The 14,863-nt window shown below is 44.6% G+C and overlaps 3 protein-coding genes across 3 annotated transcripts in view; 1 reads left to right on the forward strand and 2 right to left on the reverse strand.

Moving 5' to 3' along the window:
* Positions 1–14,863, reverse strand: part of DNTTIP1 (deoxynucleotidyltransferase terminal interacting protein 1) — a 505,046-nt gene that overhangs the window by 262,161 nt on the left and 228,022 nt on the right. The window lies entirely within an intron of this gene.
* The window catches only part of SDC4 (syndecan 4), a 188,465-nt gene that overhangs the window by 10,298 nt on the left and 163,304 nt on the right, over positions 1–14,863 (forward strand). The window lies entirely within an intron of this gene.
* The window catches only part of WFDC2 (WAP four-disulfide core domain 2), a 232,770-nt gene continuing 231,900 nt past the window's right edge, over positions 13,994–14,863 (reverse strand). Inside the window, exon 5 of the mRNA XM_050806608.1 lies at positions 13,994–14,155. The gene's annotated coding sequence lies outside the window, so the exon portion shown is untranslated. The remainder of the gene's footprint in view (positions 14,156–14,863) is intronic.

A 14,863-nucleotide genomic window follows, 5' to 3' on the forward strand; every position in this document is an offset into this window, starting at 1 on the left:
GGTGTGACAACTAAATGCTTCGTAGGATCCAGGATTTTCTTTTGTTGTAAAGGACATTTTTGAGACAATTGGTAGAATCCGAATAAGGTCTATAGATGGGCTTTGTAGACATGCACTCAAGTCACACAAGGCCCTGGATGCAGAAGGACCCTGCACCCGGGTTGTAATTCCCTGTGGTCATTGTCTTAAAATTCTCAGTTATTTAAACTTGTGTTTGTAAGTGAAGGTCAGTTAGGCAACGGTGCATGCTCCAGGAGCTAGGAGTCCGGACTCAAGAGCAGTCCCACCTCTGGTTGCCTTCCCGGGATGGGTTCTCAGCAGCTCACCCTCCACCCACTGGCACCATGGCTCTGCTCAGCCCTCCCTTTTCCACCTTTGCCCCCTGACTGCTGCTATGCACATGGCAGTCGAATCACATTGGCAAGGGGAGGCCCATGTTCTACCGTTGCCAACCACTCCCAGTGGGGCCTTGGGAAAGGGTGCAGGAAGGGTCAGAGTTAGGTGTGCACATCCTGTGGCATTTCAGGGAATGCCAATTACTGTCCCAGTCCCGGGCTGGCAGCAGCACAGTACATTCAACCGGTGACTTGGCAGGAGCGAGCCTCTCACCTATCCCAATCCTGTACTGAGCACGTCTTAGCACAGAGGTTGCAATTGCTTGGGGACTGCCCATCCGTGGGTTAGTGCAATGGACCTGTGGACAGGGAAGATTGGTTTCCCACCCCCAGCTGAGTCACAGAGCTTCAGTCTGGCAGCTGGCATGAGGAGGAATCCAGCAGCAAGAAGAATCCTCCAGGATACACCACCAAGTAGCAGTCAGGGACCCTAGGTAGTTCTGAGGGTCTGCACTGCTCCACAACTATCCCCGTGCCTGAGGGATAGTGACAGAAACAATAAATCAAAAGCTCCATGACAGGTCTAGAGAGAGACTCTGCAAGAAAGAAGAAAGTTTTTTGAGTACCTTTAGTGATATGTTTTCCCCTGTTTTTTTGAACAAGGAGCTCCACGTTTTTACTTTGCACTTGGCACCCCCACTGTTATGTAGCCAGTTTTGCCATAGATACTAGTATAGGTACTAGTACTGTATTAATGTTCATTTCCTGAATTTGACTATTGTACCAGGCTATTTTAAAGAATACCTTTATTTTAGAAAATTCATTGAAGTATTTAAGATGTCTGCAACTTATTCCCATATATTATGAACAAATGTGGGGTGTATGTGTGGTGTGTGTGTGTGTGTGTGTGTGTGTGTCAGAGAAAGACAGACAGAGAAAGGATTAAGAAAAATGTGGTAAAAATGTCAGCATTTCAGGAATGTGGGCGAAGGGTATACAGGAAATCTTGGTACTATTTTTGCAACTTTTCTTTCTTTTTGTTGTTATGAGACAGGATCTCGCTCTGCTGGCCAGGCTGGAGTGCAGTGGCGTGATCACAGTTCACTGCAGCCTGAAACTTCTAGGCTCAAGAGATCCTCCTGTCTCATCCCCCTGAAGAGCTGGGATCACAAGTGTGCACCACCATGCTGGGCAAATTTTTAAATTTTTTTGTACTCACGGGGGTCTCTCTGCGTTGCCCAAGCTGGGTCTCAAACTCCTGAGCTCAAGTGATCCTCTTGCCCCAGCCTTCTGAAGTGCTGGGATTATAGGTGTGAGCCACTGTGCCCACCCATGCAACTTTAAGTCTGAAATTATGTCAAAATTAAACACTGAAAGAAAAAAATAAAACATAAAGAAAACAGTGAAGGATAAGTCACCACAGTGGTATATAGTGATATCCTATGAAACCATAGAGAAAAGTAAAAGAAATGACAGTGACTCTGCTAATCTACCACAGCTGAATGGGAATCCCCCAGAATGGATGGAGAACTGTCCTTCTGATAAGCATACGCTCACCTAAGTCATATATTAAGAAGTTGAGAGATTTCTATTATTTCAAACCAGAGTCTCTGGCCCTACAACATAGATCACGAATGAGCCAATCTAGGGTTTTCTGCGCTCCAACCACTCAACCATCCCAGGCACCTACCATGAGGCTGCAGAGCTCACCGGACATTTTGTTTTGTTTTTTTGAGACAAAGTCTTGCTCTGTCGCCAAGGCTGCAGTACAGTAGCGCAATCATGGCTGACTGCAGCCTTGACTTCCTGGGCTCAAGTGGTCCTACCACCTCAGCCTCCAGAGTAGCTGGGACTACAAGCATGTGCCACCATGCCTGACTGATTTTTGTATTTTTTGTAGAAACCAGCTCGGGCTGGTCTTCAACTCCTTGGATCAAGCAATCCTCCTGCCTCCGTCTCCCAAAGTGCTGGGATAATAGACATGAACTACCACACCCGGCCAACCACTGGGGTCTTGTTTGAAGTAGGTCCTGTGGTGCCACCTAGCTTCACAGAGCTCTACTTGCTGAGGAAACCACCGACCTTTCCATTTGTACTTACTTTGAGATTGATGGAAGAGGGCAGTTGTCTTCATTGTCTATCCCCCAGGTGGTGTAAAAGTCCTAACCCTAACCCATAATAAACCACAGGCTATGGATTGTTCATCCAGGGAGAAATCCTCTGAGGGGTGTTCAAGATGTGAAGGCCATAAACACTAGGGCAGAGCAGCCCCAGGGGGCCCATCTCTTGCAAGTTCACCAAGTTTTTATGTAATGAGCTCATCCCAATGGGTCTGGTGTGGCTGGGCCCTGGACATTTGGGGGTTAATGTCTCAGCTGGGGAGGGAAATATACAGAAACTTGTGTGTCTAAGACCTGTATGCTCTGCAGGCAGAATTTACTAATGCTATGCTGTTCTGTGGAAAAAGTCAGCGTGCTGCCGGGCTCGGTGGCTCACGCCTGTAATCCCAGCACTTTGAGAGGCAGGTGGATCACTTGAGGTCAGGAGTTTGAAACCAGCCTGGCCAACATGGTGAAACCCCCTCTCTACTAAAATACAAAAGTTTGCCAGGCTTGGTGGCAGGTGCCTGTAATCCCAGCTACTCAGGAGGGTGAGGCAGAAGAATTGCCAGAACCCAAAGGCAGAGGTTGCAGTGAGCCAAGATCGTGCCATTGCACTCCAGCCTGGGTAACAGAGCCAGACTCCGTCTCAAAAAAGAAAGAAAGAAAGAAAGAAAAAGTCAGGGTGGGGGGTGGTGTGGTGCATGCTGAGCTCCTCCAAGCACCACCTTTACTAGCTAAGCAAAGCAGACCCCTATCTGCTGGCCAATAGGCTGCAGCAATGACTAGAGGGCTCGTTTTGTTTGCTTGTGTTTGTTTTGTCTGCCATCGCTCCATTTGCACTTTTTCTACACTCTCTCTCTTTGCCGTGACCTTAAGGTAGAATTATAAACTTGGTAAACACGGTGATGAGGTGGGAAAGGAGGAGGATATTTTTTTTGTTTGCCATTTGCTTATTTTTCAAGTTAGGGTCTCCAAAGTCTGCATCAATGGACAGGACAAGCGGAACCACGCAGCAGTCCAGCAGTCACAGCACCAGCAGGTGCAAAAGTGAAGAGGGGAAAGCTGGAGCCATTACAACTGGTATGGGGCTATGGGACTCGGTGCTGCAGAAGCACTGAGGTTGGTAGAGTGGGGCTGATGGATGATGGTAGCATTAGGGTGAAGGGTGAGGGCCAGGCTGGGGGCAAGAATTCCAAGACTGGCAGTAGGCAGGAAAGGGTAGCATTACTAGATCCTAGCTCTACCACAATTTCTGTCTTAATAGCATGGATTGTGTTTAATAGCGTAACCGAGCAGTTTGGCTTCAAATTGCATTTTAACACTTTGTTTTCTTGCCTCCTTTCTCCCCAATCTCAAGATATCACTTCGAGACAAACTGCATATGTGTTTCCTTTCATCTTGAGACACAGCCTTGGAATATGCTGTAAACCTCCACTCTCTTTCTTTCCCCATTCTGTGCCCCCACACCTTATGCACATTTATTTATCCAGATGCTTGTTAAGCACACATCATATTCACTTACCTGGTCAATACTTTCCTTAGAAGCTTCAGGGGCTGGATCCTGATACGGACCAGATACTCCCAGCCACAATGGTGCTGGCCCTTTCACCAGACAGAACAATAATTCAAGACAGGCCATTGGAGTGGGTCACCCCACCTGATACCTCCTAGCCCCCTGCCTCTTCTGCATTCCGACCCTCTCTTTAAAAAACCCTGTGTTCCCTCTACAAATTATAGAGTGGAAATCTTTGGAAAGAATTACATCCACTTCTCCTCTATCTAGCATGGATAATAAAATCTTGCTCTCTTTTTATCACACCTCATTCTTATTATACTGGCTTCTTTTTACAAGAGGCAAGCAGCCAAACCCTTTTGCCAGTTACAATAGCGGGCAGCCTCTCCAAGAAGCCTCTCCAAGATCCCAAATCACTGGGCTATGATTGAATCCAATAATTAGCTCCTCTGACACTTCTGGACACCATGTTCTGCTGGGATGGCCCCTGTAAGGACTTAAGCTCATTTGCAAATAATGGGTGTTAGGACACCTCAAAATCTGAAAGAGATCTTGTCTCCACTCTTGACCTCTCCTCACTTAAACCAAGCCCTAGGTTGGACACTACATAAATGGAATTGGACTGGGTTTGAGGCTTAGAGAAATGAACATTTAAATCATATAGCAGTTGCATTTACTGCAATATGATCAGATGATGCATTTTCAGAAAAGCAATACAGAGGACACAAGATTGGGGGATTTTCAATGAGTGTTGCTTCTCTAACCTTCCAGTTTCCTCAAAAGGAATATTTGGGGTTGTGCAATCCTACTAGATAGAGGAAATCCCATATGGGGGTTGCCAAGTTTCTTACATTCGCAACATACCACCCTGATATGTTGGGTCAAGCAGTCTTCACCATCTTGATCTAATATCCAGGTTATAAACACAGTTTCTTACTGCACAATTAGTACCATCTTCCTACAGAAGCTATATGAAACTGAGACAGCACACTTGCACAGTCCCGTTGTGACAATGTAATAATGGCCAGTACCCAGTATGACAACATGTAGAATTAGCTATTTCTTGGGCCTCAAAGCCAAAGAGGAACTGAGCCCAGGAGGTGGGCCAAGACCTCTCTCAATGTCCTGCAGGCACTTCACAAAAGCTACAAGAGAAGCTCTTGTAATCACTTAGAGAGGATGGCACCCCTGTAGATGTCAGTCAGCCTGTCTCCCTGGCCACCCTAGTGCTTGCTCAGGGGACTCATAAACAAAGCACCACGTGACAGTGGTGGGGACTAAGCCTGGGGCCAATAACATGGACTTCCCACTTAGCAAGGCTGATCTGCCTATTGACATTTACGGTATACCAGCAGTGTACTCCAGCAGTGAGCCTGCTACTGTGGTGGCCAATCTAAGCCCTGATATAGTGCCATTAACCAGAGAAGATGAACCAGCTATCTGGTCACAGGTACATGAGACCCCTTCAAAAGCATGGAGGCAGGGGTGATTGGCCTTCACGGGAATAGATATTCTGAATTTGAATTTTATTTCAAATTTTATTTCTGAATTTGAATTTTATTTCCTTGCCTTCCATGCCTGTGCCAGTACTGGAATCCATGGATTTGTGGAATTTCTTAATCACAGTGACTGTATCCCATATGATATTGCTTCTAGCAAATAACTCCCCATTCATTCATTCATTCAGTCATTCAATTAACATGTATTTATTGAGTGCCTACTATATGCCAAACACAAAATGGACAAAACAATAATCTTTTCCCTCCCACTTCTTGATCACAAACACTCTGAGAGCTTACATTCAGAGTGGGGCAAAGATAATAAATATTATATTCAGGGTGGGGCCCAGAAAATAAACAATAAGCATAATGCATAATTTAATTATATAGACTAATAGTACAAGGTGCTATGGGGAAAAAGTGAGTAGAATAGGGGGAACTGGGGATACAGAGATTGCAATTTTAATGAGGATGGTCATAGTGGACCTTTTTGAGAAGGTTACACTTGAGCAAAGACTTGAATGAGGTGAGTGAAGGTTAACCATACAGATATCCAGGGAGAGCGCTACAGTAAAATAAAGAAAGAAAGGGCCTGTTATTTCATGGGATTCACCAGTTTTATCATGTTCTCCATCACCTGGGTAAAGGATGGGATTGGGTTAGAAGCCCAACTTAGGAGAGTTAGAGTCCCTCTTAAGACAAAGAGGCTTAAAGGCCCCTATTAATAAAAAGCAAGGACGCTTGACCAAACTTGGGTTAAAGGCTTAACTTAGAAAAATTAGAGTCCCTTCTAAGACATAGGGGGTGGCTGGGTGCAGTGGCTCAAGCCTGTAATTGCAGCATTTTGGGAGGCCAAGGTGGGTGGATCACCCGAGGTCAGGAGTTCCAGACCAGCCTGGCCAACATGGTAATCCTGCCTCCACTAAAAATACAAAAATTAGCCGGGTGTGGTGGTATGTGCCTGTAATCCCAGCTACTCGGGAGGCTGAGGCAGGAGAATTGCTTGAACCTGGGAGGCAGAGGTTGCAGGGAGCCGAGATCATGCCACTGCACTCCAGCCTGGGCGACAGAGCGAGACTCCATTTAACAACAACAACAACAAAAATATTTACCTTATATACAGGTAATAAATGCATGTATAGACACATACACAAATAATCTGAGGCCCGCAGGTCACTGCCACCTCTATCGGCACCATGGGACTGTGAATTCCAGTGGGGCCCAGCCATTCTCCCTCAGCCATGCCTGGATCTGCAGGTCCCAACACAAGCCTCTCATCCAGCAGCCGCTCAACAAACTCTCAATCCATCAGGCCCAGTTTTTGGAGAAGGCTGGGACTCACCTTGAGGGAAAGGATGTCCTCTGTGCGGATGACGAACTCGTCCCGCTCACGAAAGATGCCCCCTCCGCCACTCTCGCCGGCCTCCTAGTCCGTCTCCCCACACACGGCCACCGCCTCCTGCTTCTTGGCCAGGTACAGAGGCCAGGTGTCCGGCAGCTCGGGGTCCTCGGGGGATGGGGGGCGGTCTCCTCGGGAGGGGCAGCCAGTGGGGCAGCGGCTGGTGGGGGTGGGGGTGGAGGCGAGGGCACAGCTGATGGAGGTGCCAGAGGCGGTGGTGAGCTGAGTGTGGGGGCCAGCAGCGGGGGTGGCGAGCGCAGGGCTGGCTGTGGCTGCGGAGCCGGTGGCAGAGGCTGAGGAGTCGGGGCAGGAGGTGGAGTGGGTGGAGGTTTCTCTTCCAGCAGCAGGGGCTCTTTCTGTATTCTGTAAATTTTCTTTCTGTATTTTTCTGTCATAAAGAGGGGTACCTTAGGATGAAACACAACTCCAGCTTGGGCGACAGAGCAAAAACTCCGTCTCAAAAGGAAGGAGAGCGAGAGCAAGAGCGAGAGCGAGAGCAAGAGCAAGAGCGAGAGCGAGAGCAAAGAAAAGAGACAGTGGGTTAGAGGTTCCCCTCAGTAACATCCCTCTTGGCTAGAAATGGATTTGGCACTGTGAAATGTTAACCACTATTCTCTTTGGATTAATCTGCCTTGCACTCTTTGCTGATGGCTACAGGTGACAGGATTAGGCATGTACAGGATCATGGAACATGGGGAACTTTTTTCCTCCCCAAAGGGGGAAACTTGAGAGCTGAAGGGACTGCTGGAAAAGATCCCTTTGTGACTGACAAGTATCCGCCTGAACTTTCGATTCAGTGTTGCTGCAGTGGGTGGGTATTTCTCTGGCCTCCCTGAGCTCCCTGCTTCCCCACCCTGCCTCAGACAAGGCTTCTCTCTCTCACTCTCTCTTTCTCTCCTTTTCCTTTCCTGTCTTTTCTGTTACTTAAGGAGACTATCTGCTCTTCCATCTTACCCAGAAACCACATGTTGAAATTCCTGGTGGGAGGTCATTTCACCCCACTTTGAATGGATTAAAGATGACAAGGCCCAACGGGGAGCAAATTTGAGTCTTGCCAGTTAGATATTGGGTGCCAAGCAGAGCGGCTAATGTCTATGTTTTGTCCCACGTAGTTTGCTCTGGCTGGAATGGAAAATGTTAATTTGATTACCCCATGCAACCCACTGGGCAGCATCTTACAAAATTGATATATTTTTTTAAAATTTTACTTTGTGTTGCAGGTTGGCCCCCAGGGCTATGATGCAGCAAGTAGATTCTCTAGGGCCACTCAGGGAAAGGGAACCCAGAAACCTGGCATGCCAGCAAAAGGGTAAGAATTTCTTACCAGTCAGACTTCTGGCCTCTCTCTGTGCGCACCGATTGTAGCAATGGTAAAAATCACTGTCTCCTCTGCAAAGTTTCGATTAATGAAACAAAAGGCTTCATGAGGCTAGTCTTAAGCTGTAGGAAATCTGGTGTACTTTGTGCTATGAATTCATCTTTCTGTTTCTGTCATAAAGAGAGGTACCTTAGGATAGAACATGGGCTTAGGACCCCATAAGCTTGCCGTTCAAGCCAGTCCGGCACACTGGTCAGTTACAAACTTTGCTGCAGGTCCATGAAACAAACACAAAACTGGATGAAGTTTCCCCTTGTCCTGTTTTATGTCCTTGGGATCTTGACCTTGTAACCATATGGTGGTACACCCTCTTAGTCTCCACCATCCAGAGGACAGGAATTTTGAGGTTCACGTCATAGCCCGAAAAATTGTCTTGAGCAGTTAAAAGCCTTTGCAAGCTCAAAATTGGCTATCTCTAGGGTCCTTCTAAGAAAAGAAATGGAAACTTCCCAACGCTGAAGCTTGGTAGCTAAGGATTTGTCTTTTCACAATGGCAGTCCAGATTCAGGATTCGATTCCCAGCTCAGGGAGTTAGTCCTTTCTGGTTTGATATCTGTGTGACCTTTGCCATTTGTTGATTCTCTGCCCTTCCTTCAACAACATCTGGCTTCCCTTTTTGAATTTTCCCTTCTCTAAGCTACCTTTGTAGATTCTAAATCTTGTAAAAACCGCTTACCACCTGTTTGAAAATACTTCCTACACCTGTGGTTAAGTCTTAACCTTACTTAAGGCTTATTGGTTTCACCTGGGAGATTGCCTTTGGTAAAGTTTAAAGACCATAAATATTGGCTGTTTGTCCCAGCTAGAGTCTGGTAATAGGAGATTTTGTTAAAAGTTAGCTTAATTAAAAGCAGATATCCAAGCTATATGTATATTTAAAAGGCCTTTATGCTTTTTTCTCTTCTTGGGTCTTATTTTTCTGAAGAAAAAAGTATTTTTTTTTTTTTTTTTTACAAAGGGAAAACAAGACAAGGGGAAAAAAAGGTATTTTTTTTTCTCAGTCGACTGAATTGTTTTTTTCTCTGTTTTGTCTTCTTGCTGTTGTGGGAAGTCAGGGACCCCGAACGGAGGCACTGGCTGAAGCCATGGTGGAAGAACATAAATTGTGAAGATTTCATGGACGTTTATTAGTTCCCCAAATTAATACTTTTATAATTTCTTATGCCTCTCTTTATTGCAATCTCTGAACATAAATTAAGATTTCATGGACACTTATCACTTCCCCAATCAATACCCTTGTGATTTCCTATGCCTGTCTTTACTTTAATCTCTTAATCCCGTCATCTTCGTAAGCTGAGGAGGATGTATGTCACCTCAGGACCCTGTGATGATTGTGTTAACTGCACAAATTGTTTGTAGAGCATGTGTGCTTGAACAATATGAAATCTGGGCACCTTGAAAAAAGAACAGGATAACAGCAATGTTCAGGGAACAAGGGAGATAACTTTAAAGTCTGACTGCTAGTGAGCCAGGTGGAACAGAGCCATATTTCTCTTCTTTCAAAAGCAAATAGGAGAAATATTGCTGAATTCTTTTTCTCAGTAAGGAACATCCCTGAGAAAGAATGGCCCCTGAGGGTAGGCCTCTGAAATGACTGCTTTGGGGGCAGCTGTCTTTTACGGTCGAAGGCGAAGGGATGAAATAAGCCCTGGTCTCCTGTAGTGCTCCCAGGTTTATTAGGACGAGGAAATTCCCGCCTAATAAATTTTGGTCAGACTGGTTGTCTGCTCTCAAACCCTGTCTCCTGATAAGATGTTATCAATGACAATGCATGCCTGAAACTTCATTAGCAATTTTAATCTCGCCCTGCCTCCATTTGCTTTGTGATATTTTATTACCTTGTGAAGCATGTGATCTCTGTGACCCCACACCCTATTCGTACACTCCCTCCCCTTTCGAAAATCACTAATAAAAACTTGCTGGTTTTACCGCTCAGGGAGCATCATGGAATCCGCCAACATGTGATGTCTCCCCTGGACATCCAGCTTTAAAATTTCTCTCTTTTGTACTCTTTCCCTTTGTTTCTCAGACCAGCTGATGCTTAGGGAAATAGAAAAGAACCCACGTTGAATATCGGGGGTGGGGTTTTCACCCGATACTTGCCACTCTTGATGCATACATGAGAGGACCTAAGATAATTTCTAACAGCCTTGGACTCCTTGAGAAAAACAGAGGAGGCGCCACAGACCCCGTTTTAGGGAAAACTGTTCTCCTCATTAAACCCCAGGAATTGAAAGCAGATCTCTCTCAAAAGCTAAGGCTCTGTTCTGTTTTGCATTGCATTATCTGACTTTTTTACTTTTTAGAGTATCAGAAATTACTTCGCATTATGAGCGAGATTTTGTGTGTAATAACTAGGTAGCAAATACACTTTTGGGCATGACCAGTGGCAGTTTTGGGGGGATACTTGGCTCTCTGCACGTTTGGATCAGAGAGGCATGCTCTCAGCCACCTGGAAGGTATGGAAATGTCCCCACCCCCCACCCCACCACTGAGATAAGGCTTCCATGGGGGATAGGCTGATCACAGAATGGGCCGATTGACTCTGGGTTGTCTTGCAATGAAACTCACAGTAAGATCATTCATTGTCTTGTTCTGTAGTGTTTCTTTTTTGGAAATCCAGGATCTGGCATAAAAATATGACCTTGAATTTTTGGGGATCTATTTTGCTTTCCATCTGTATCTGCTTATTAGGCCCTAGAAATGGCATGTTTTCTTAGCCCTCTTCCTCAAAGGACCCCACCCTGAAGCCAGTAATCCAATTAAGAAACTTAAAAACTGCCCAATGAAAAATCTTACAACTACTGGATCTTCTTCTGTCTGTATATTTATATGTGTTTTGTGTGTGACATTTATATATGAAGGAGCTCTGATTAATTGGCTTAAAAATAAGTGCTTAAATCAAATATTTTGTCAGGAAAATAAAAACTAATGCCTTTTAGTTCACGTGACTTTAATAAGCTTTGGAAGATAAGGACGGTTTAAAAAATTGTTGGTAAAATAAAGACATTTAGTCTAAATTAGGTCAGATATTAGGTTTGCTAATGCTTTAAGATCTTGACGTGCTTCTTTGACTTTTAAAAAGTCAAAGAAGAGCTATTCTTTGAGCTATTAGACTCTAGGTAAGGCCTGTGGACATGTGGAGTTGGGGATGCCCCCTCACTATGCTGGAAAGAGACCTTACCTGCATCTTTGTCTCATATCTTAGGCTCCACACCTGCTACATAATTAAAAATCACTCACTTATTGGGGTTTTCAGCAAAAATAAAAGTTGCTAAGAGTTAACAGTGTAACATGTAATTGAGACTACTAAAGAAACGTTTTACATGCAAGGTGTGTTAGGAAAATGAAATGTGTTTTCGGTAAAAAATTATAAGAAGGCATGGAGATGTGGGAGTTTTTTGGCTACACTAGTTTAGAGAGTTAAAGGTTTTAAGTAAGATAGGATAAAGCTGAAGGTTTGAGCAAGTTGTGATAGGTTTGTGAAAGATTAATCTTATAAAAGAAATTCTGTGTGTGAACATATTGGCTAAAGTGATAGTATTCAGTTTTTTTGTAAATTGAACATTGGAATAAAAGCACAAAAGGGTTTTCTTGGAGCACTGATCTGCTCTTTAACAAAAATGTATAAAGGGTCATAAGATTTATGAGAATCTTACCTTAGGGTCAAACATTAAAACTGAAGAGATTTGTCTAAGGTTCTACTAAGAATTGGGTTTGATATTAATAGTATACTAATGCAAAGGCGAAATTTGGCTTTCTTTTTTGAACAAGATTTTCCGTGAATAAAGTTTTTTGCCTTTTTAAAATTTTTGAGTTATTTTGGCTAGATGACTTAGGATGGCCTACAATTCTTTTATAATACCAAGTGTTTTAAACCTTTGATAGTAACAAACTTTCCAAAACCAAGTTATAAATTATGTCTTTTTCTGCCCTAATTAATCTTATAGCTATTAGGTCCCCTAAAGTCCAAAAATGACACATTTGGCTTATTAGGTATAAAAATCATATAGGAAGCATTGTCAAATATGAAATGGTGTTTAGCTTTCTTTGGGCTGTATTTGTATAAATGTTATTAGTATGTGTTCCAAAATTATTGGAAAGTCCTGTAATTCTGATATGGCTTAGTGTATATAATTAATAACTTGTGTAAAATTGTTGTATGCCACAGAAGTAACCAAAATTCTTAGTCAGTTGTGGCCTTAGTAGTGGCTGTTCTATGACTTTTTGTCACCCACAGACAATTATTGTCTTGTTTTGATTCTCTTCAAAAGGTGGCTTATAATCAGCTATAGGACTTTGACAGGTGCTCTTGAACGCAGGTTTCTGATAACTTTGGAGACTGTGACGTGAGAATCAAGGGAAAACTTTCAGGACTCTCATGGAGAGCTGAAATGTTCATGAATATCAAGCAGAACAGGTGTTAACTGTATAGACTGAACTAATAGAAGACTAAAATAATCCTTTTTATTACTTTTTACTTAAAATGTTGCTGATCTTTGTTTTTCAGAGCCAAGAAAACTTTTATTTGTAATTTTTTTTATTTTAAAGAAAAAAGATGGAGTCTCTGTCACCCAGGCTGGAGTGCAGTGGTGTGATCTGAGCTCACTCCACCTCCCGGGTTCAAGCAGTTCTCTTGCCTCAGCCTCCAGAATAGCTGGGATTACAGGTGCATGCCACCATGCCTGGCTAATTTTTGTATTTTTAGTAGAGATGGGGTTTGGCCATGTTGGCCAGGCTGGTCTCAAACTCCTGATCTAAGGTGATCCACCCGCCTCGGGCTCCCAAAGTGCTGGGATTACAGGCATGAGCCACTGCGCCCAGCCCAATGATCATGTTAGAGAGACAGTTTAACCACTACCCGACCATCACCTGATAGTCAGCCGACATTCCTGGGTGTGTGAGGGGGAGCCCTCTCTTGTCCTGCTCATGTCTACCTACTCTGATAGAGATAGGGAGTGAGGAGAGAAGGGGATAGAGAGAGGAATGTACATAGACAGAGGGGCATTAAGAGAGGGGGCATGGAGAGAGAGGATGGAGAGGAAGGAATAGAGGAGAGAGAAAGAATAGAGTGAGGCATAGAGGGGGAATAGAAAGGAAAAGAGGAAGAAACAGAGAAGGGAGAGAGAAAGGATTGAGAGTTGGGGATACACATCTGAAAAGAAACACAAGAAACTGAGAACAATTGTTGTCTCCATAGAAAACAACTTGGTGGCTGGGGTGGAAGGTGGAGGCAGGGGGTAAAGGGTGAAAGACACTTTTCATTGTATATCTTTTCTTAATCTTTTGAGTTTTGATGCATATGACTATATTACTTATATAAAATAAAACTTTGATTTAAAGTATCAACAAGAGAGGATCCTGGCTTTGCCATCTTTCTGTGTGGCCACTGGCAAGTAACCTCATGGAGTCCAGGTCTATGACAGGGGTATGTTGTTTACCACTCTGGGGACTGTTTTGAGGAGCCAGAGGATCTCATAAGCAAACCTCCCAGCACCGTGTCTGGCACCTGGTACATGCTGCTGCTATTATCAGCACCCCCAGCAATGAATCTGAGTGACTTTGGAAGCATCCCACCACCCGTCTGAGCCTCTGTTTTCTCATCCATCCCCCTGGAGGAATAATGACCAGATTCACAGGGTTGGTGCAAGGATCCGCCAGGAGAGTCTAACACCTACCAGTCTCTTTCATGCCTGGATGATCTGGTCACACCCTCAACACTTGCCCACCCACCTCAGCCCAACTCAGGGGAGACAGAGACAGAACGTGCTGAAAGTGGTTACTTTATTGGTTGGAAAAGGGAGAAGCTGTGGTCAGCCCAGGAGGGAATACAGAGGTCAGAAAAAGGGGAGGGCAGGTGGGCTGGAACCAGATGCAGGGCCAGGCAGAAACTTTCTCTCCCCACTGCTCAGCCTGGTGGTGGCTGGAGCTGGAGGAAGAAAATCACAACAACACCATCGACAACAATATCCATTAGATTAGGCAAGAGTACCTGCAGCTTAAATCCTAGACCAGCTCCTTGACCCCACCCCATCCCACACACCCATGCAGCAAAGCCTCACCTTCTGGGGGGGCCTGCTTGCATTTTCTACAGACTCTAGACATACTCTTCTCCTTCAGACCATCCCTAGCAGGCACCTGGGTATACTGTGGTCCCGGATGTCCACTGTGGCCTTCCTGAGGCACCTTGGCCATTTCTTTCCCTAAGAATCCCTCTACTATTAGGAAGTTCTGCCATGCCTTCATTCCTTAGGTTTAAATGGGATTATCTGATCCACTAGATCTTATTTAGCTGCATTTTATAACCAAGATAACTGTGACTCAGGGAGGTGAAAGGCTAGGTAAGTGTCAGAGCTAACATTTGAACCTGGGTCTTCTTGACTGCAAAGCCTATCCATGCAGTTGGCGTCTGAGAGCTCTGGCTTCAGGGAGACCATAGCTTAGTTTAGAGAAACCACGGTTCCCTCTCGGGCACCAAGAGCACACCCCCTCTCTGGGCTTCAGTTGCTCACCTGTGCACTATTGAATTCTATCAGTTATCTTCAGATTCCTTTGCTGAGAAATTGTTAAAAGTAGCACATGACAACCACAAGATTTCAGCCCAAGGGTACGACCAAGCTCTTGCTTTTTTTTTTTT

This window comes from Macaca thibetana, chromosome 10 (genome assembly GCF_024542745.1).
Source record: "Macaca thibetana thibetana isolate TM-01 chromosome 10, ASM2454274v1, whole genome shotgun sequence".
NCBI classification, from domain to species: domain Eukaryota; kingdom Metazoa; phylum Chordata; class Mammalia; order Primates; family Cercopithecidae; genus Macaca; species Macaca thibetana.